Source organism: Cavia porcellus, unplaced genomic scaffold, assembly GCF_034190915.1.
Source record: "Cavia porcellus strain 051 isolate PalLab524CR breed Dunkin Hartley unplaced genomic scaffold, mCavPor4.1 scaffold_1, whole genome shotgun sequence".
In the NCBI taxonomy this organism is placed as follows: Eukaryota; Metazoa; Chordata; class Mammalia; order Rodentia; family Caviidae; genus Cavia; species Cavia porcellus.
The window spans coordinates 216,136,507-216,156,920 of record NW_026947484.1 but is presented as its reverse complement, the minus strand read 5'-3'; the positions used below and the strand labels follow the sequence as shown (position 1 = coordinate 216,156,920).

Below are 20,414 nucleotides of genomic sequence, written 5' to 3'. Positions count from 1 at the left end.
GTAAAATTAAGTAGATCTGCACTGCTGTTCAAGCATCACAATTCACTTACAGAATAGGAAACTCTGTGCCTGTTAAACACTAGCTCCCCATTTTCTCTTCGTATTAGCCTCTGGCAACCACAGCTCTTCTTTCTGTCTGTACAGATTTGTCTACCCTTGGATTTCACAGAAGAGGAATTACATTATTTGTCCTTTGTGACTGACTTATTTCATCTCCCATTACATCTTCAAGTGTCAGCCACGCTGCACTATGTGTCAAAATGTCCTTCCTTTTAAAGGCTGGTTGATATTCCACTGTGTGTGCACGCCACATTCTGTTTTCCACTTATCTATCCATGGATGCTTGGCATGGCTCCACCTTTTAGCTACTGTGAATAATGCTACTATGCACACAGATGCACAAACATCTCTTTGAGACCCTTCACTTTTTTAAAATTTACCCAGGAGTGGGCTGGCAAGAGCACAGTTAATTCTGTTCAATTTTTTGAGAGAGGCCATATCATTTTCCACGGCTCTGTACCATTTATATTCCCACAAGCAGTGTGCAAATGTGCTCAGCAACATGTGCCACCTTCAGTGTGGTTTACAACCGCCCCCCTGAGGTGTGTGAAGGGCTATCTCACTGGGGCTTGGACTTGCATCTCCCTTACAGTGGTGATGTTCCCTAAAGCTTGTTAATGGCAGACCTGAAGGAGAGCATGTGGAGAGGCTCCTTGGATCTGGGCATGAGACCTAAGGACAGTAGGGACGCAAGCTCCCCATTCAGTCCCTGCTTGTCCATCTGGAGAACTGCTACAGGTGAGTGGGAGAGCCCAGAACCAGGGAGGGCCCAAGAAAGAGGAAGCTAGGTAGGAAATGCAGCTGGTCTTGGTACGCTGTTAACTATGGACAGTGCTAAAGGCCATGAAGCAGGCCAGAGTCCCCCCCCTACCACCACCATGTGCTCCCAACCAGAGGCTCCAGACCAGGTCCCAGGCTTCTCTAAGCATCAGATGAGGACCTGGAAAGGCCCCAGTCCCGGCTCCTCCTCCTCCAGCAGCTCCAGCCCTCCCCCACACACACGTACACCCTCCTTGCTCTATCTGAAACTAACCTGTTTGTTGATCCGCTTACCTGTGAGTTGACCATCTCCTCTCTGAACTGTTAGCTCAGGAAAGGGGAGACTTTGTCTGTCTTTCGTGGCCCCTGGCAGGAGCTCAGTAAATATTTGTTGAACAAATAGACAGCCCGGCTTCAGTGTGTTTCCAGCTGGAGGTCCCAGTTCCCCTCCACACATCTCCTTAGACACAGGGCAGGCCCCACCTCCTCTCCGCTGCAGCTCTGTCCCTGCTCGCATCCCACTCAATTTTCCATCTCTCCCCTCGCTGGTGTCTCCCCGCCTTGGGCTACTCCACCAGGTGTGCAGACCAAGTTTTTTCTCTTTGTCTCCAATTTACCCCAAAACTTTTTCTTCGGTCTTTTCTCCTGATCAAGACTTTTCTCCCAAAGCCTAGTAAGTCTAAATTTTCTGCCTAATTTCCTAAGTTTTCAAAAACCTGTGGCTCCTGGACCCCTGTTTATGTCAATTTTTTTTTGGTTTGTTTGTTTTGTCTTTTTCCTTTTTATTGGTACCGGGGATCGAACTCACAACTGCCTGCTTGCAAGGCAGGCACTTATGCCGCTGAGCTATACCTCCCAGCCCTCATGTTTATGTCAATTTTAACAGCACACTAATTCGGTAATTTCTGGTGCTTTGGCCCCTCGGGAGGTTAAAACTCTAACAATGCATAAAGTCTTTGACCCAGAAATTCTATTTCTAAGTTTGTACTAAGAAATCATCCCAAATATATACAAAATTATATCTTCAAGAATATGCATTATGGCAGAACAATGGAAATAAACTAGTTGCTCAAAAATAAGCAGCTTCATGAATAATTTATGACACATGCAAAATAAATTACTTGGAATCCATTAGAGTCATGCAATAGTGCTCAACTTTTTAAAAAGCAGTAGTGTTTGTGACGATAAATTTTCAGATATTAAAACAAAGGTCAAAATAATAGTGGTTTAAACAAAATTGAAGCTCATGGAGTCCAGGGCTGATGAGGGGTTTATAAGGTCGGTACCCAGGTTTCTTCTTTCTTTTGTGATCCTCATCTACTTCATGGTCTAGAATGGCTGCTCCAGCTCCTGCCATCACAGCTGTAGGGGGAAGGAAGAAGACATGGAGGACATACATTCTTAAGGAACCTGAACCAGAATTTACCCACATCCCTTCTTCTGACATTAACCAAATATTAATCACACAGCCATGCCTCACTGTAAGGTAGACTAGAAAATGGATACTCTGCCCAGCGAAATCATAGTTTTAAAACTAAATGCTTGGGAAAAATGGATACGAGCGACACTGAGCAGTCTCTCCCACAGCAGATGGCAAAATAACATGTCCAGAATGGTGCATACCAAAAAGGGTAGCAGAGAAGATCTCTAGATGGTTATTTTTGTAATATTTTGTTTGTGCTTCTCTGTACACATTCTTTAACCAACATATATTACTTTTGAAGTTAAGACACGAATGTTACAGTTTTTCCTGTCTGATAATGATTTGAGTCTCTGAACTCCTGCCGCCTTTCCTGCCAGCCAGGGTCCTTGAGGAGCCACCCCAGCCCTAACTCACTTCACCCCAGAGTTAATCCTGCTGTCCTCGGGGCTGGAGCACTGCCTGACCCTCCCCTGGCATCTCCACCCACTTCTCCTGCTCCATCAATGTCAGTTCCCAATCCATCCTGTTTCCCTAGGAGAGGTTCTGAATTGGCCTGGGTGCTGGGCAATCCCGTCTCTGAACCTCTCCATCAACCCATGCAGGGCCTATCTCAGATGCTTGCTGCCCACAGACACAAGGTACTGGGACTGAACACGGGTGCTCTACCACTGAGCGGCACGTCCACCCCTTTCAAAATATCAACACAGCATCTCGCCAAGTTGACTAGGCTGCCCTTAAATTTGCAGTCCTCCTGCCTCAGCCTCCTGAGTAGCTGAGATTACAGACGTGTGTCACTGTGCCTGGCATTCTGTCACGTTTTTATGAAGCCTCTACAGTACCCCTACCCTGTCTCACGTAAGCCTTAACAAGATTGGAAGCATCCAGGAGGAGGTGGGAAGCTCATACTTCTGGGGTCTTCCTTTGACCTCCCTGGCCTAACCTGGGCAGGCGATCGCTCTTTCTGCACAGGAGGACAGAACTATAGTCAAGTCACTTCTGTTACATCTTTGTCAAAGAAGGTACTATTGAGCAACAGAGGACTTTATGTTTGTTGTTTTCGGTACCGGGGATCAAACTCACGACCTCATGCTTGCTAGGCAGGTGCTTATGCTGCTGAGCTATATCCCCAGCCCCATTTGTTTTTTAGGATGAGGTCTCACTATGTTGGTCTCAAAATCCTGGATTCAAATGATCTTCCTGCCTCAGTTTCCCCAGTAGCTGGGACTACTTCCCCAGTGCACTCAGCTAGAGCTAGAGGGCTTTAGTTCAAATACCTGTAGGTCACATCTCTTGGTCTGTGTTCTCGTCCCTTTTGCAGGGGGCAGGTACTGGGGATCAAACCAGGACTTCCCTACATCCTGGGCTTTTTTAAATTGTGAGACAGGCTCTCCTTAAGGCACTAAACTGCCCAAGCTGGGCTTGAATTTGTGGTTCTCCTGCAGCGGCCCTTTGAACCTGTTATACAGTAAAACATAATAGCGAATGTTGCCCAGACTGATTTTTTAAAAAATACCTTTTTCTTTTTACAAAAGCAACATTATTACACAAATAGTCAAAATTTCAGGAAAACACAAAAATAAAAGCAAAACACCTATAATTCCTCCCCCTTATCCTCTCATTTCATGAAATAAAGTAAAATAGAATAGAAATTCTCCCACTATCCCAGATCTAAACTGTGAGTTAACCATTTGGCATAAGTATAGCGGCACTCCTGTTTCTATATTTACACTAAATGTAATATCTCTCCATGTTCACATCTCTATCTGGCATCTATATATGGCATCGCCACAGTACATATCCATATTGATATGGATAGAGATACTATACTCTCACCAAAATAAAATGATGTGACATGTTCTGCCACTTTCTGCCATCTTGGTGATATCTGTATGTCACCAAGGCACCACTTCCTTACACACACACTTGCCTGCGTGCACACTTACCCATGTCAATATAACGTCTTTGTATGTTACAGAATTTATTTTCACAGGTCTTTATGTATCAATAATGGCTCCTCATTTTCATCATCACAAACAGTACTGTTATAAATATCTTTGCACATACGCCTTTGCATAGTCATCCTGGAAGGGAGACTGCTGGGTTACCTAAAGGTGTGTGTTTAGTTATAGGGAGATGCTCCCAAACCCACCTCTGGGAAGGCCGCTAACTGCACGGGAAGTGCGGTGTGTGTCCTAGTGCTGCTGTGGCCGGTCCACCTGCCTGGCCTCCTTTCCAGTCTGACCAAAGGTTGCTGCGCATGGCACAAAGGAGATCCCACCTCAAAGAACTTGCTGTGTGCCTGAGATGCACTCCTCGCTCCACAAAATCAGTTATCATGACTAGCATTCAAATATCTGCTACTGATAGGCAAAAATTATATTTTATTATTGTTTTAATTTGCAATTCTTGAATCACTAAATGATTATGGAAACATCCCAAGAGTGTGGCTGGCTTCCCAAGGATATTTGCATTCTCTACAGAGCCTCCTAGTGCAGGCCTGAGCATCGGGTGTAGCCTGACCCATATAGGACCTGAACTTGCCCCAGCTGTGCCTCCAAGGCCTTGCTCCCTGTACAAACCTCCCTACTTTACCCAGCAGCTGCCCTGTGGCTCTGCTCAGGATGGCGACACTCAGGGAGGCTGTTTTCCCAGGACTGGGGCCCTGAAGGAGGCTCTTGGGGGATCTGGCACTCAGGTTCGCCCTGCGCTGTGGCTGGGTTCTTTGGGAATGACTGCTTTCCAGTGCTCAGGGGCCACTGCCTGACTCAGCCACTGGGAGGGTCACCAAACAACAACAATTCAGGCCTCTGTTAAATTTGAAGCTCAGTAGCTGGGCATGGTGGCTGAGGCTAGAGGATTGTTGCACAGACCAGCCTGGGCTACAAAATGAGCTCAAGGCCAAACTGAACTGCATAACAAAGACCCTGTCTCAAAAAGACAAACAACAAAACAAAATAAGTTTGAAGTTTGAATATAAGTAGCAAATAACTTTTCAGCACAAATATGTCCCAAATAATATGTGGGATATACTTAAACAGTGATTTAAAAATTCTTTGTTATCTGCAGTTCGCATTTAACTGGGTACCCTTTATTTTACCTAGTAAATGTAGCCACCAGGTTCTTATTAATCTGCCACATTAGCTTCCCCGGGTGCGCTGCCAAAATCGTCTGCCAGTGCCTACAGGGTCATTCACTGTTCCCAGCATGACACCTGCTACAGCCACCTGAGGGGCACCCAGGGAACATGGCAAGACACCGACATTACCTGCTCCACATGGTTAGCAGGAGGGGTGTACACCTTCAACTCCATTTATGTTTGCAATATTTTAAAAGGTTGCCAAAAAAGAAGCGTAAAAACTACAGTGTGGGAAACATCCCCCACTCCAAGCCCAGTGCTACTGAGAGGTCACTTGGCCACGACAGGGAACACCCCACTGGCACTTCTGACTGGGTTTAGCTAGGTCTCCTCCTCTTTCCCTCACCACCTCACCTGTCACTGTTCTCCATCCCAGCTCATCAAAGTCCATCTCTGATAATTATGGCATCTCCCAAAAGAAAATAAATGTTGGTTATTAGAAATTCATTGAGTAGGGGCTGGGGGTTTAGCTCAACGGCATAAGCGCCTGCCTTGCAAGCAGGCAGTCGTGAGTTTGATCCCTGGTACCGATAAAAAGGAAAAAAGACCAAAAAAAGAAATTCATTGAGTGCTTCTGTTAGAATGCTTTTTTTTTTTTTTTGCCTTAGTTCCTTGTTATGATAAATTTTGTTTTATCTGACTGAAAATAATGCATGCTTGTGCCAGTATGTGCCTATGTGGGGATCTCTGTTCTTTCCTTCCTTTAATTTAATTTTATTTCATTAAGACAGGATCTTGCTGTGCAGTTCAGGTGGGCCTTGAACTCACTTTAGAGTGTTTTTTGGTACTGAGAATTGAACTCAAGACTTCATGCTTGCCAGGCAGGTGCCACGTCACTGAACTACACCCCTAGTCCTTGGGCTCACTAGAGACCTCAGGCTGGCCTCAAATTTGCACTGATCCTCCTGCCTCCAGCCTGCCAAGTGCTGGGATATAGGTGTGTCACTACGCCTGGCCTTTGTTCTTGATTTGGGGCTGAAGACAAAGGCCATCAAACCAGTTATCACATGTGACAAGACTCCTCCGTGCTTGAAGAAATCAAGTGACTTGCCAGGCTCCAGTGCATCAGAACGCCACCTTTGGGGTCCAGTCCCTACCACAATCTTGCTTGCTCTCACCCAGTTTTGATGAATAAGGACTCATGGTTCAAGCCAGAAAGACCGCAGATCAAAGGTGTTGAAGTCACCTTCCATCTAGCTTCTTGAAGAGAAAGCAAAGGAAGACAGAATTTTTTTTCACTCATTCATTTCCATAAATTTTGCATGATTTTGTTTATTTTCTGCTACTGGGGATTAAACCTAGGGAGTGCTGAGCTACTTCCCCAACCCCTGTTCCCCTTTCTAAATTTTGAGCCAGGGTCTCATTAAATTCTCCAGCCTGACCTGGAATTTTCAATCCTGGCGCCTCAGCCTCCCAACAGCTGAAATTACAGGAAACAACACCCAGCCCCTGCTCATCCCATACCTTCTAGTTAGTGTCTGTTATGGCCTGCACGGTGCTAAGTGCTCAGTGACAAATTAAATGTGAATTATTTTTCCTGGGAGAAATAAAAGGCATAATGCTGGAGATTTTGTCTGGTCAGCTCTGAAACCAAACAAGTGGTGGGAAGGAAGCAGATGGAAAAGGAAGAGGCTGGGAATGGTCCCTTCCCAAGGGAAGCATGGGCCACAGCCACTGCCGCCTGGCAGACCCGCAGTGACTGACAGTTCAGAAATACATGCTATCGAATTCTATATAAAACCTTGAGCGACACGGTATTTCCATATATAAGCACTGCATGCGCTCCGGCCCAGAAGGCTCTGGTAGCCTGTCACACGCCACGGAATGAAAGGCTGCATTTTTGTTTACTTTGGCAAAGCTAAATTCACATCTAAACCGTCACCGCAGGTCGGGCTTGCAGACAGCCGGCCCTGCAAAAGCCGGGAACAGGGCAAACATAAAAGTGGGTCAGAGGTCGGCGTGGAGTGTCTGGTGGCTGTTCCCTGACTTGCCACCATGCTGTCCTCCAGATGCACAGTCTGTCACAGAACTAACTGACCTTCTATTCTTAGAGGATAAGCACCAACTGCAAAATATTTACCAGCCTTGACACAAAATCGGTTGCCACCTCAGGGAGTTGAATTCAGTTAGATGATCTCTTATCTCTGGTAACTGGTAATCACTGGCAGCACCCTTGGCCCGGTCTCCAGATAAAGGAATCGCAGGGAGAGCGAGCCCGGTGTTTGGTACCTACACGTTGGCAGAAGACTGCCCTGAGGTGCTCACCCACTGAGCGGCAGAGGACGCGCCGGCTCTTTCTGAACAATTTTTCTCCACTAAGGATCCTTCCCACTTCATCTGCACTCCGAATCCTCCGAGGCCAGCAGGAGACCACTCAGCTCTGACAACTTTCTCTGCCACTGACATTATCTCCTAATTATCTTCTCAGCAGTCATGGCCCAGTACCAGTCTTCAACTTGTGCAAAATGATCATAAAATCCACTCTGATTGGGAGGAAAGCAAACCCCGCAGTTCTTGGAGCTCCTTAGAGCTGTTACCATTTTTCCAAAAGGCCTGAATAATACTCACAATAGTCAGAAGGGAAAACAAACACGTATTATCTAAGTGACCATTACCCGGGAATGACAGCTCATGTTTTCTTCAGGCAGATGAATATTTTTACATAACAGGGCAAGGCTTGTTCTCATCAGAGCATCCCACAACCAGAACTGTTAAGTTAATGATTTGAAACAGAACCCAAAGGATGTCAGGCTTCTGTTTGTTTCATGATGTACATACACCCTAGGAAGTGGGATACACTGTAGTCTTCAAAAAATATGATCATTTAAAAACAATTACTTTCTCAACAGCCTTGTGATGTGCAACCAGTCCATGACGTGGTTTGCTAGAGAAGAGGCTGGTTTAGGCTGAAGATCAGTTAAAAAGTCAGTCAATGCTGGGGCTGGGGATTTAGTTCAGTGGCATAACCACCTGCTTTACAAGCAGGTAGTCGTGAATTTGATCCCTGGTACCGATAAAAACGAAAAAGACAAAAAAAAAAAAAAGTCAATCAATGGGCCTGTCACTACCACTGTGTCCTTAGCAAAGGAAGGCTGGAAGTCATTTCCAGAGCTGCTCCCAAGCCTCAAGCCCTTCCCTGGTCTCCAGTCACCCATCTCTCTCACCTCTCTTCTTTCTCCTCCCCCTGATCTCTCACTCTCTCTCTCCCTCTTCCTCTCTCTGGGTCTCTCTCCTCTTTCTTTTTCAATCATACTCAGAGTAATACTACTGTGCTGCATCCCAGGCTCATTTTTAAATTTTGAGACAGGGTCTTTCTGATTGCCCAGGTCAGCCTGGAACTCGCATTCCTCCTGTGGTAGTCTCTAGGAACCTAGGATTGCAGGCATGCAGCACCGTGCGCCGTCTTAGTGATGTAAGTTTTCTCTACCACCAGCCAGTGGGCCAGACGAATACAGCCTGGCACCAGGAAGACCTGTTTAACTTTCCTTGGTTTTGCAGATGTAGAATCCTGGCTGGCCGGTGTTGAAGATATAAGGCGGAAATCAATAAAAGGCCAGGAGTGGACTGATGCTCCCATGTGAACAGAGACCACCCAAAGTGTTCTTAGACCCTGCGCTCCTGCCTGGAAGGCTCTGATCGCTGTCACACACTACAGAGTGAAGGGCTGTGTTTTTTTAGACCTGGCAGCTGGGTGAAGAGCCCACACAGAGAGTGGTCAGTCCTGTCCTCCCAGCCCCTCACTTCTCTGGGCCTCTCTGGAAATGGTCTGTGTGTCTACCACAGCAGCCCTTAAGTTTCTGAGCTCCTGGACAGCAGCCTTTAGCCCTCCAGACTGGAGGAGTGTGTGGGTTGACTCTAAATGGATGTCAAGGTTGGAGCTCTGGTCCTGGCTGATTATGAACCTGCTGTACAGCTGTTGAAAAACCACCTTATTCTTTAGGGCCATTTTCTTTCATTTGCAGAAACAAAGTTATTAGAGCAACCTCCCAAGCCATCAGCTTACTGGTCATTAAACCTCACAATTGCTCAGGTGAATGGTGCTGTCTAAATTATAAAATACCATTAAAGATTCTATTACTGACCTGATGAGAGGAAACGCTGGAACAGCGGGGATTGTGTTGTAAGAGTCGAGCTGATGTGCTTGCTTCCCTCCCAGAAAGACCAGCCGGAGCCTGCCTCTCTTCCCTACCTGCCTCTTCCCAGCCCCACACGGTGCCAGCCAGGCCAGTTCATAGACTGCGGTGGTTAGAAACTGATGCTATCACTCCCAGGAAACTGGAACACATGGGCCGTCAGCTGGGCTGCCAGCTGTCATCTGTAACTTCAGGCCTCCACTATTTTTTGTAAATAATTGGGGAACAAACGCCTCCCCAGTGCTGATCTCACCTCATCCCCTTCCTCTCATCAATTCAACAAAGATTTGTTGGCCACTTACTAAGCATCAGACAGTGGGAGGGAGAAAATTTAATCCCAGTGAAGAATATTTATCATCACCCAGGATGTGCAAGGCTCAAGGTGGCCCTGAGCGTGCCAGAATCAATGACCCAAATGCTGCCTCTGAGATCCTGATGGGAGACACAGGCCTTCCTCTTGGGGAATGTATAGCTGCAGAGTCTGACGGAGGCCCAGCCAAGCAATAGAGACAACAGAGGGTTCAGAGAGCCCTCCCGGATCTTGGTGCACTCCAGGAAGTTCATATTTGTAACACCAAAAGGAAGCTTTTCTAGTGAGCTAATTCCAGTCTACCATTTCCAGTGCAACCCATGGTGAGAATAAAGACACTAAGGATATCTGTAGCTGTGGTTAACCGGAACAAAGACCTCAACCAGGGCGGAACTCAGGTTTATTAATTCTCAGCGAGGGGAGTGGCTCCAGGATGAGTGACGTGAGAGAGGCGGGAAGTGCATGAGTCCTGCGAGCCGAGCCGGGCTGGGCAGTCGGCCTGAAATCCCCTCTGCAGTGCACAGAGAGAAGGATGTGCAGAGGAGCAATCTGCATGACACGGTCTGAGGACTGTCCAGTGTTTTGGGGTCAGTGCTTCCCCTCCGATGTGTAATCCTTAGTGCCCTGGGAAGTCACAGCCTCTTGTCTTGAACAGCATGGAGCGTGACTTTTCCTCCCGCCTGGCTCACACATGCTTTTGGGGAGCCATGGGGCTGCGGTAACACTGACCTGTCACCTTGCTTCAAAGACTGCACATCCGCACCTGGCTAGACCAAGTTGCATTGCTTAAAGCCAACTGAAGGGATAAGAAAAAGTCCCAGCCAGCTCTGTGCATATCGATACATGGAAATAGGGCCAGGTTTAGCCAAAATGGAGATAATTGTTCTACTTTCAAGGACAGTCGTCCAGGTGGGCCTCCACAAGAGGGAGCCCTTCCAAAGGCAGGGACCCCCAGAAGGACGGAGCCTGCAGCATCTGCGCTGGCCTGAGAAAGACACACAGGGAAAGATGGTGGTGTGGCAAGATGCTGCAGAAGTCACAGCACCAGCCAAGCACAGGACAGCTTCAGGGTGATAAGGAAGAGTCACTTCCATGCTTCCTAGTTGGATGGAACTCCTGTAACAAAAGACAGATTAACAAGAGAAAAACAAACAGAAGCTTATGAACAGGTATATTTCACATACACAGAAGACACTGGGGGAATAAGCTGTTCCCAAAGAGGTGCCTTCGAATGCCAGTGTATGCAGCATCTTCAATAGAGATCAGTTAATTTTTAGAGAATCCACAAAACAAAGGAAAGGGACAATAAGTCTCTACAGGCAGCAGCAATTTGGGAAAGGTAATAAATGACGGATAAAGGTGAGTTGGTAAGACTTGTTCATGTGGATCCCTCAGATACCATCTCTAGGAAAATGACAGTCAAAAGCATCTTCCGTAGCTGGACTTTGTTCTCTCTGGCAAAGAAGTGGGCAGGATGCTTTCATCTCTGCAAATCCATGTTCTGTTTTTAGGCAAATAGAGGGAGGGCAGAGAGCTCTCCTGCATCCACTGTCTTTAACTGTCTTCAGCTCAAAGATCTTTCCTTGAATGTGGGGGGAGGCATAATCTGGTCTCCCACAGAGGAAAGCCGACAGGGAAGGTGGAGAAAAGCATGGAGAAATGGGTGTGTCTCCATGTTGGGCCCCCAGAGGAAGCCACCCTAAAAATTCTGTTCCTGACTGTACCCTAGCAAGCAGTGAGTGACTGGGAGTTTGGGGGTGGGGAGGCCATCACTGATCATCCTTGCCTCCTGTTGTTAAAGCCCTCCCTGCTCCTGCCTTCCTGAGGCCTTCTGTCTTGCAAGAAGCTACAGGAAGGGGAGGCCTGGCTCAGCCCTCCTGAGGGAGCACTCAGGGGAAGCAGGGCTGAGAGTTGACAGGTCTGAGTCAGTCCTGACTGTGACCAGTGTGCTGGCCACTGAGACACCAGGCATCCTCCTCTGCTCAAGTGCAGATGGCCTCCAGCAATTATGATAATTAAAATGCCCCCTCACATCTCCACCCACCCAGTGCCTTGGATAATGAGATAACGAGCGCACATGTCTGTCTCTCCTGGGGACTGTCCTCACCTTGACAGCAGATATTATTCTCGTGTCCAGCACGCCTTCTCCTCAAGTCTGGCAGGATGCCTCGCACCTTTCCAGCACAAGTACACATCTGTTGAGTGCACACAGAAAACAATACTCTTTTTATTTCCCTACTTTATAAGTGAGCTGGTTATTTTCTAAGTCCATAGCTAAAGAGGACAGTAGCAATTCCAATGCCAATGCAGCCTCTTCCTGGTTCTTCCATTTAGTCACGTTCATTTTTACTTAATCCTTGAGCATTACAAAATCTAGCAAACAGCGCTCAACTCTGCAACTGCTCTCATTCACTAATGCAAAACCGGCAGACTCCCAAAGAGGATTTAAAGATGTTTATCCAAGCTCAGACTTGCCAATGCCGAACAAATACATAAATAGATGAGTCGGAAGCTGGATCCCAACACTGACAGATCTTGGCATCTGCAGCTCTGGCAGAACCATTTTCAAAACCACCACCTTCTTTCTGGCCCGGGGTCCAAGCTTTGCCTTGCAGCCAGGTGGATGCACAGAAATAAATCAAGACTGGCTGCTCAAGGCTCAGTCAAAGCCTACACAGTCTTTGGGGCTCCAGAAAACACATGGCCCAGGAATAGCTCACGGTTGGCATGGACGTGGGAGAATGTAACATATTTCTATTTCCAATATGAAATTTATGAGGACCAGAATTTGCCTGCGGTGGGACTCCTGGAGGACTGAGTCAGATCTCTAAATCCTCCTCACAAGATGGCCCAGGACGACTGCGGAGAAAGGGCCGGACAGGCAGCAAAGATAGCAAAGGCAACACTGGCCTTGGAGGCGAGCCCTGGCTCCTGGTCCTGGCTCTGCCATGCCAGCGTGTGATGCCCCTTTACCTGCCCTAAGGAGCAATACCGCCTGCCTGGCTAACTGTGTGGCAGTTAGCTTCATTAAAGGACAGAGATGCATGGCTTAAACTATCAACTGCTTGAGCAAACAGACCCTCAAACTGTGGTGATGCCAGGGATGGAGGGCTGTGTGCCCTCCCTGAGCGTCAGGCAATTAGGAGCTGGGCAGCAGGGTGACCTGCAAGGAGAAGACCTGGGGGTGAGTTTACCCCTCCTGCTCAAAGACTATTACTCCCACAGGAGAGCTAGAAAGCGGTTTTTTGTCCTATCAATATGATGAGGTCCTAAAGATAACATGTTTAAAATTATTTTTCTTTAAATAATAAATCACCAATAATAACAAAGGTCGGTGAGGCTGCATTACTGGTGGGAACATAAACTAGTACAATCACTAGGGAAATCAGTGTGGAGGTTCCTAAAAATGCTAAAACTAAAAATTCTATTTGATCCAGCTCTTCCCAAAAGAGTTAAAGACGTCATATTATAGTAATGCATGCATACCCATGTTTACAGTAGAACAACTCATAATAGCTAAATCTTGGCAGTAGCCTATATATCTATCAACAGATGAACAGATAAATAAGGATAAATTTCAGTCATCTGTAGAAAAAAAGATGCATCATGAGACCATTATGTTAAGTGAAAAAACCCAGAAACTGAAGCTTATATTGCATAGTTTCCCTTATATGAGAACCCAAAGCATAAATAATTAAGAGGAAAAATATATAAATAATAGGAAACAGGGGATAGGTATTTTGCAAACAGGAAGGGAACCAAAGATGGAGGGGGGCCAGGTATGGGAAGGGGATGAAAACAGAATTAATATGTATTATGTTCATGTACCAACTGCCAAGGTAATTGTAAGCATATACTATGAACATGTACTAGTAAAAACTAAAATTTAAGGGAAATACCAAGGTGGTTTATATTCACTGCAGAAAGACAAGACAGTACAACCAAAAATACTTAAAATACTCACCGTCAGCTTGAGCTGCCACAGCAAACCACCACAGACAGATATGGTGGCTTACACACCAGCACTTTGGTTCTCCCAATTCCGATGGTGGTGAAGTCCATGAGCAAGGGGCCAGCCTGGTAGGGCCTGGCGGGGCCTCCTACTGGCTTCCAGAGAGCCGCCCCTCGCTGTGTCTTCATGTGGCTTCTCTCAGTTCATGACACGAAAGACAGGTGCCACTCCCTTCCTTTTCTTATAAGGCTGCAGTCCTATTGGACTAGGATCCTTATGACCTCACTTAACTGCCTCTGAAGAACCCTGTCTGCAAATATACTCACATTCAACATAAACTTAGGGGGATGCAGTTCAGCCCACAAAACCCGAACACAGAGAAAGCCACTCCTTATACACTGGTATATCTTCTTTCATTCTCAGGAGCACATAGATTTTTTGAAACATGAGTTCATACCACACCAATTACTTTGTAACCTGCTTTTATTCACTTGACAATATATACTTGGCGTCTTTCCACATCATCACATTGACTTTTTTTTTTTTGTACCAGGGATCAAACTCATGACTGCACGCTTGCAAGGCAGGCACTTATGCGGCTGAGCCCTATCACATTGACTTTTCCAACATTTCATAACTTTGGAAGTTCTTCGGCAGGACAGGACAATACCACTCTTCCTTATAGAACCTAGCATTAACTTCATAGTTTGCTGTCAGTTTTTCTCATTCCTGGGAATGCTGAGATGAACATTCCTATTTCCTGAACACAAATTCCTGGAAATGAAATATTACGTATCAAAGTACACATATACGTCTAAAACTTCTTCTTTTTTTTTTTTATCAGTACCAGGGATTGAATTCACGACTGCCTGCTTGCACGGCAGGCGCTTATGCCGCTGAGCTAAATCCCCAGCCCCCGACTAAAACTTCTGATGAGTACTGTCAGAATACTTACATCCATTTACATGACCACTAGCAACAAATGCAAAGGTGACCTCACTTTAAAACAAACAAATAAATAAATTTGTATCTACAGAAAAGTTGCAACGACTGAACAGAGAATTTGAGTACATTCATCACCCAGTTCATTCCTATGTTGATATAACCCAACCACCATGCATTTGTCAAAATGGGAAATTAACATTGGCATATCACTATTAACTAACCCCCAGACTTGTTGGCATTTCACTAGTTTTTTTTTCATGAAGGTCTTTTTACTGATTCAGAATCTAATCTAGGACACCACACAGTATTTTGTGTGGCACCACTTTTAAAATCTTATTTGTTATCAACCATTGGGAAGTCCCTGGTGTTTTGAATGCTTGCTGTCTGCAATGCTAACCATTGTTTGGGGGTTTGACTTATTGCAGCCTGTATTTGTTCCATCAGCAAAGTTTACTGTCCTAGGAGACAGGAAGGTGATTTAGAGAAATTGACTTGTGGTTTGCCTCTCCAAACTTTGTAAAGTGTCAAGCAGAAAGCTCTTTAAATGTGAAAGGATACATGTGTATTCCAATTGGATCTGTCATGCAAATGTCACACAGGGAACATTTATAAACAACAGCAGGACAATTGGATTTTGGTCTATATTTGGAAAATTTGGTCTTTCATTACAAAGCAAGCTGATGTTATCTTGTTCAGTTCCTTCTTTTGCTCATCTCCTGTAATCATTAAATTAGAGTCATATTTCCAAAGCTGTAGAGGAAAAATGGATTAGGAATAAAATCTCTTAAGCTCTTTTAGAAAAGCTCTGGATTCCCTTATGAATGGTGGATGCGGAGCTACAGAATGATCTATTCTGAGCCGTCCTAGGTGAATGATTTGCTTCATTTCCCCTGGCTCTACGATGTTTTCTCCGTCCGGTGGAACCTGGAGGGTGCCTTTAATACTCTGTTCCGGGATGCATCCCTGATTGCTCCATGCATGACCCTATCCTCGGGGGCGGACTGAATGAAGGGAGGAGAAATCATGAAACACATGCATGATCTAAAGGAAAAAAATAAAATAAAAGCCAGGAAGAAAGACTTGCTGGGTTGTTTATAAACCTCCTCTGAATAAGGCCGTTTTGATCCAGCAGAGCGGCTCCTCGCCTTCCTCAGAACTGTCAGATTGGAAGTCTTTGTTCTTTCCTTAGCAAGGCCTATTTTATTTCTCTTAGGTGATTGAAACTTAGCAAATACTTGGGGAAGCTGAGTTAGCTTGCAAACTCCAAATCTGTCTCAAGCTATGACTGATTCACCTAAATTTTCATTTTCCCTAGGAGTCAATTTGGACTGTTCACCAAGGTTCTTTGGGGGACATCTATTGGTCCTTTCGAGTGGTCCAGCTTGGGCCTCACATTTTCCCCTGAATGTGGGGGACGTGCTAGGGGCCAAGCTCACAAATTCTCCAGGGAATCTTTGGGAAAGACTGTTCTGGTTGCTAGGACGGATTTCCTCCCAGGTAGCTCTGCCAGGTTGTAGTTCTGCAGGCCAGATTTGCATTCCAAATACTGGGCCCATTTGCCTCATTATGCACTGGGTCTTTATTAAGAATGAGGGGGAAACAGGAGCAGAAGAGCATCTCTGAGATGACGGCTTCCCGCAGGCGAGCTGTGCCCTCCTCTGGAACCCCCACACACTTCCATCTCTGCTGTGACCAGGAGACAAGTCTCTAAGAGCTGCCTGAGGATGCAGGGCAAACTGAATCACCTGGATGGTACTCATAACTCAAAGCTAATTAGCAGGACCTCAGACTCTGCTTCCAGCACCTCCCGGCTTGCAACAATAACCTTAAAATTGCCTTATTTACAATCAGCGTGGGAACCAAAGATTGAAACTTATGAGAGAAGGTGACAATAGAGACAGGCCAAGTGTCTCCCTGCAGCCCCTGAGAGAGCCTCCTCCCCAGTCTCCACATAAATCAAGAGACTGGATATCTATCTAGCACATGCATGTTTCTTTTCCCCAACACTTCGTATCTCTTACTTTTGATTAATTTAATCAACGAGGATGGGTTTTTAGTGCCAAAGGCTCTTATTATTAAAATTTGGCCTCTAATTTCCTCTAATGTAGATACAGAATAATCTAGGGGGATCTCTTCATTGATAACAAAAATAGCATCTGAAATTGGCTAAAGAACCATTCATGGGTTCAATTCAGATGAAGTCAAGTCAAGCCCATGCCTAAGCAAATGGTGCTAAATGCTGGAAATGCTTCACAGCAGGGAACTCAGAGGCTACCTCTGCCACTTTCCCCTAGCAGACTTGGGGGGAGGGAGCTTCTCTCCTGTGCTCTTAGCCTGCAGTTCCTGCCTCTAGTCTGCTTCTCCTCATAACCTAAAACTCTGGCGCCTCCTTCCATCACATGCTGGGCATCAGGGGAGGGGACCATGCTTGAGAGCAGATGGGCTGGGACAGAGGAGGACACTGCACAACCATCTCCGTGAAAACTGAGTCCAGCTCTGTCTGTGCAGCCCGAGTCACACTGACAAGCCCAGTGTTGTCAGTAACCTGGGCAACTCAAGGCCAGCCAGGTCACCTCCTTGTGCCTCATTCCTTGTCAGTAAACAGGGGTAAGGTGCAAGAATTAAATGACTTGATACTCAAGGAAAACATTTAAAATAGTACTTGGCATGGGACAAATGATCATTACAGCCAAAAAAAAAAAAAAAAGACCAGGAAGAATTTCATTTATTTCTTACATAAAAAAAAAAAAAAAAAAGGTCTAGCAATAAGCAGTCTGGACCTGAAAATGGTACCATCATAATATCATTAAACCCAGCTTCCTATTCACAAGATTATTAAACTCAGGTTCCTATTACTTCTTTGAGGATACCTTATAACACAATAATGCTGGGGCACCAATCACTGCACCCCATCTCAGTCTGGAAGAAGAAGGAAAACCAGGCAAAAGAGAAGTTATTTCTGCTGCGTAGCTGTCTCCCACACTCCCATGGGTACCGGTAATTAAACCCAGTGGCCCCCACTAGGAGGTTTTTCCTCCCTGGCCAGGCCTTTTTTTTTTTTTTTTAAATAGGGTCTCTGTGTTGCTGAGGCAAGACATGAGCTTGTAATTCTCCTGCCTCAGCCTCCCCCAGAGCTACTCCCTAACTGAGTAAACGCCCTTTGTCTGGCCTTCCTGGAATTCTGATATAATAATCCTGCTTGTATTTATCAGTCAGAATTTGGATACACTTCTGGTTATATAGTATCTCATTGACCAAAAATGGCTGACATGACCATGATTTGCTACAAGGTTAACTGGGAAACGTGCTGACTATTCCAAGTAATAATGTGCTCAGCCAAAAACTACTACACAAGAAAAGAAGCAAGTCACGGTGGTGTGCACCTGTGATCTCAACACTTTGGAAGGCCGGGGCAGGAGGATTGCAAGTTCGGGTTTCACCTAGACAACCTGAGAACCTGTATCAAATGTAAGAGCACCCATGGGTTTGATCCCTCATATGAACGGATGGATGGATGGATGGATGGATGGATGGATGGATGGACACCCAGCTCCTCACAACCCCTCCCGCAGGGAACTTTCCATCTGCTCCCTTTCTCTCCTCATGCCCCTAACTGGCCTGCAGCATTTGGCTCTGATCTAGGCTCTGTCTCACCTGTTTTCTCCCATCTTCCCCTCTTCCTCACTCTCAGACACAACACTCCTCCCTAGGAGCTCAGGATCCACCCAGCACCTGAGGAGCAACTCAGCCCTGGGCACTGCCCTGCTCTGACCAGATGCCCAGGGCCCTGCTGCAGCTGGAGAGAATCTTCCTCGACCCAAAAAGAACTCAGTCCTATCAAAGCACTGTTCTAAATATAAGACCAGCTCAAACTGGTGCATTAAGCAAATAGGAGAATTGGTCCTGCTCCTTTCCCATTTGCCTCTGCAGAACCAGTGGAGAGACAGGTGATGAACATAAGCCAGCGAAGTCTCTGGAAACTGGAAAACAGATTGAGCGGTGACAAGTGATTTAGGCAACTCCAAGGAAGCCAAATGTAAAGCCAGCAGGTGGGGAAAATCAGCAGCCCTCCCTGCCTTCCACAGAGCACCCCCAAGGAGCAGGTATTGGCAGAGGCACAGCAGAGGGCCAGTGGAAAGGCTGCTTCAGGAGCTGCTTGACCTCTGCCCTCCTCTCCTGGGTGACAACCTCTCCTCTACCCCTATGGAACGCTAGATGTTTATTGCCTGGCAAGAAGAGTGGCCTCTGCCCTCAAGGCCAGCAGATGCTCAGGTGGTGAATGCTATCATCCATACACTCCTTCCCCTCTGCCCTCCAGGCGTGCACCCTCCAGGTAAGAAACAAGAAGCATCTACTCGGGGGACAGACACCAATATAAACTGACAGAGAACATATTGGGCGAAGAAAATTTAAAACCAAAAAAGAAGATGGGGAATGAAATACAAAGGATGAGAGAGAACAATGGCCCCACCAGCAATCAAGCCCAGCCTGGGAACCAGCACTGTGCACGGGCCGCTGCTGGACTGGGAATGGCCAGACCCCAGCCCCTTCCTGTGCAGGCTGGCAAGCAAGAAGCACCAACCCCCACCCCACCCCCCCACCCCCTGTAAGCGACCGGTTTATCTGGAGAAACGCAGGCTGTGATGATAGCCATGGCGGTGAAATGCAATTGGATGGCTCTGGTGCTTTGCTGTTTCACTGACAGTGCAAGTCTAGGGCCACTGGTCTGATCATAGGTTCAGAGGACAGCAGTACGCAGTGTGGCATCTAGGGGGATCTCCTTCTGAGGGTTGTAGTCATCGTTGGTTCCCTATGGTCTTGTTTTGAGGTCCTGTATCATTTCCACTGTTTTGTTGGGTTGGATTTTATTCTCTTGTTTTATGTTAAATCCGATGGCAGGAGCAGCTATTTCAAAGATGGCAAGATATATTATGTCGCAATTTTGGATTTACCATTGGCTTGTTTGCAATCCTTTAGTGCATTCATTGTTTTACTTTTATTGTTTCTATTTTTTGTTTTTAAAAAAATTTTACTTTTTAAATATTATTTTATTCTTTAAAATATGGAATGCTTCACGAATTTGCATGGCATCCTTGCACAGGGGCTACGCTAATCATCTCTGTATCGTTCCAATTTTAGTATATGTTCTACTAAAGTGAGCACATATTGTTTCTATTCTATCCTGGTCTGTTTGATTTTTACTATGTCCGAAGTTATCTGCAGCTATTTTGAAGACATCAAAAGGCATTATTGTAACTCTTGTTGATTTCATAATGTTCTGAAGTCCTGTATCTCTTAACACTAGTTTGTTTTAATTGGTCTTATTCTGTTTTATCCTCTTTAAAAAAAAAATACAAAGGATAAGAGCACAAAGCAGACAAGGTCAGGAGGTCAGACCCCTGGGAAGGCTGAAATTCTAATCCTGGAGAATCCATGTTCTGACCGCAGGTTCACAGAGGAGATACGGGCTGAAGATCAGACTGCGTGCTGCAAACCCAGCAGGCAGAATTCAGAGCAGGAGGACACAGTCAAAACTGGCAAGCGAGGGCTGGAAGGTAGATGAACGGCAGAAAGCATGCTTAGTGCAAGTGCGAGGCCCTGCATTTAACTCCTAGCGCTAGTTAACAAGCAAGCAAAACAAAAACACACTGGTGGATGGGCAAGGTCAGGCACATTCGGGAAGCATGAAAAATCGC

General features: G+C 46.0%; 1 long non-coding RNA gene and 1 other non-coding gene across 2 annotated transcripts; both read right to left on the bottom strand.

Annotated features, from left to right (window-relative positions):
• Nucleotides 1-1,899: 1,899 nt before the first annotated feature.
• LOC101787545 (uncharacterized) lies at nucleotides 1,900-16,000 on the bottom strand. Its single transcript, XR_216348.2, has 4 exons — nucleotides 13,786-16,000; nucleotides 11,929-12,016; nucleotides 9,461-10,937; nucleotides 1,900-2,181 (listed from the first exon to the last, which is right to left on the bottom strand). It is a non-coding gene; the product is annotated as an uncharacterized LOC101787545 (long non-coding RNA).
• Nucleotides 16,001-19,774: 3,774 nt separating this feature from the next.
• On the bottom strand, nucleotides 19,775-19,881 carry LOC111757757 (U6 spliceosomal RNA). Its single transcript, XR_002792049.1, has one exon. It is a non-coding gene; the product is annotated as a U6 spliceosomal RNA (small nuclear RNA).
• Nucleotides 19,882-20,414: the final 533 nt, after the last annotated feature.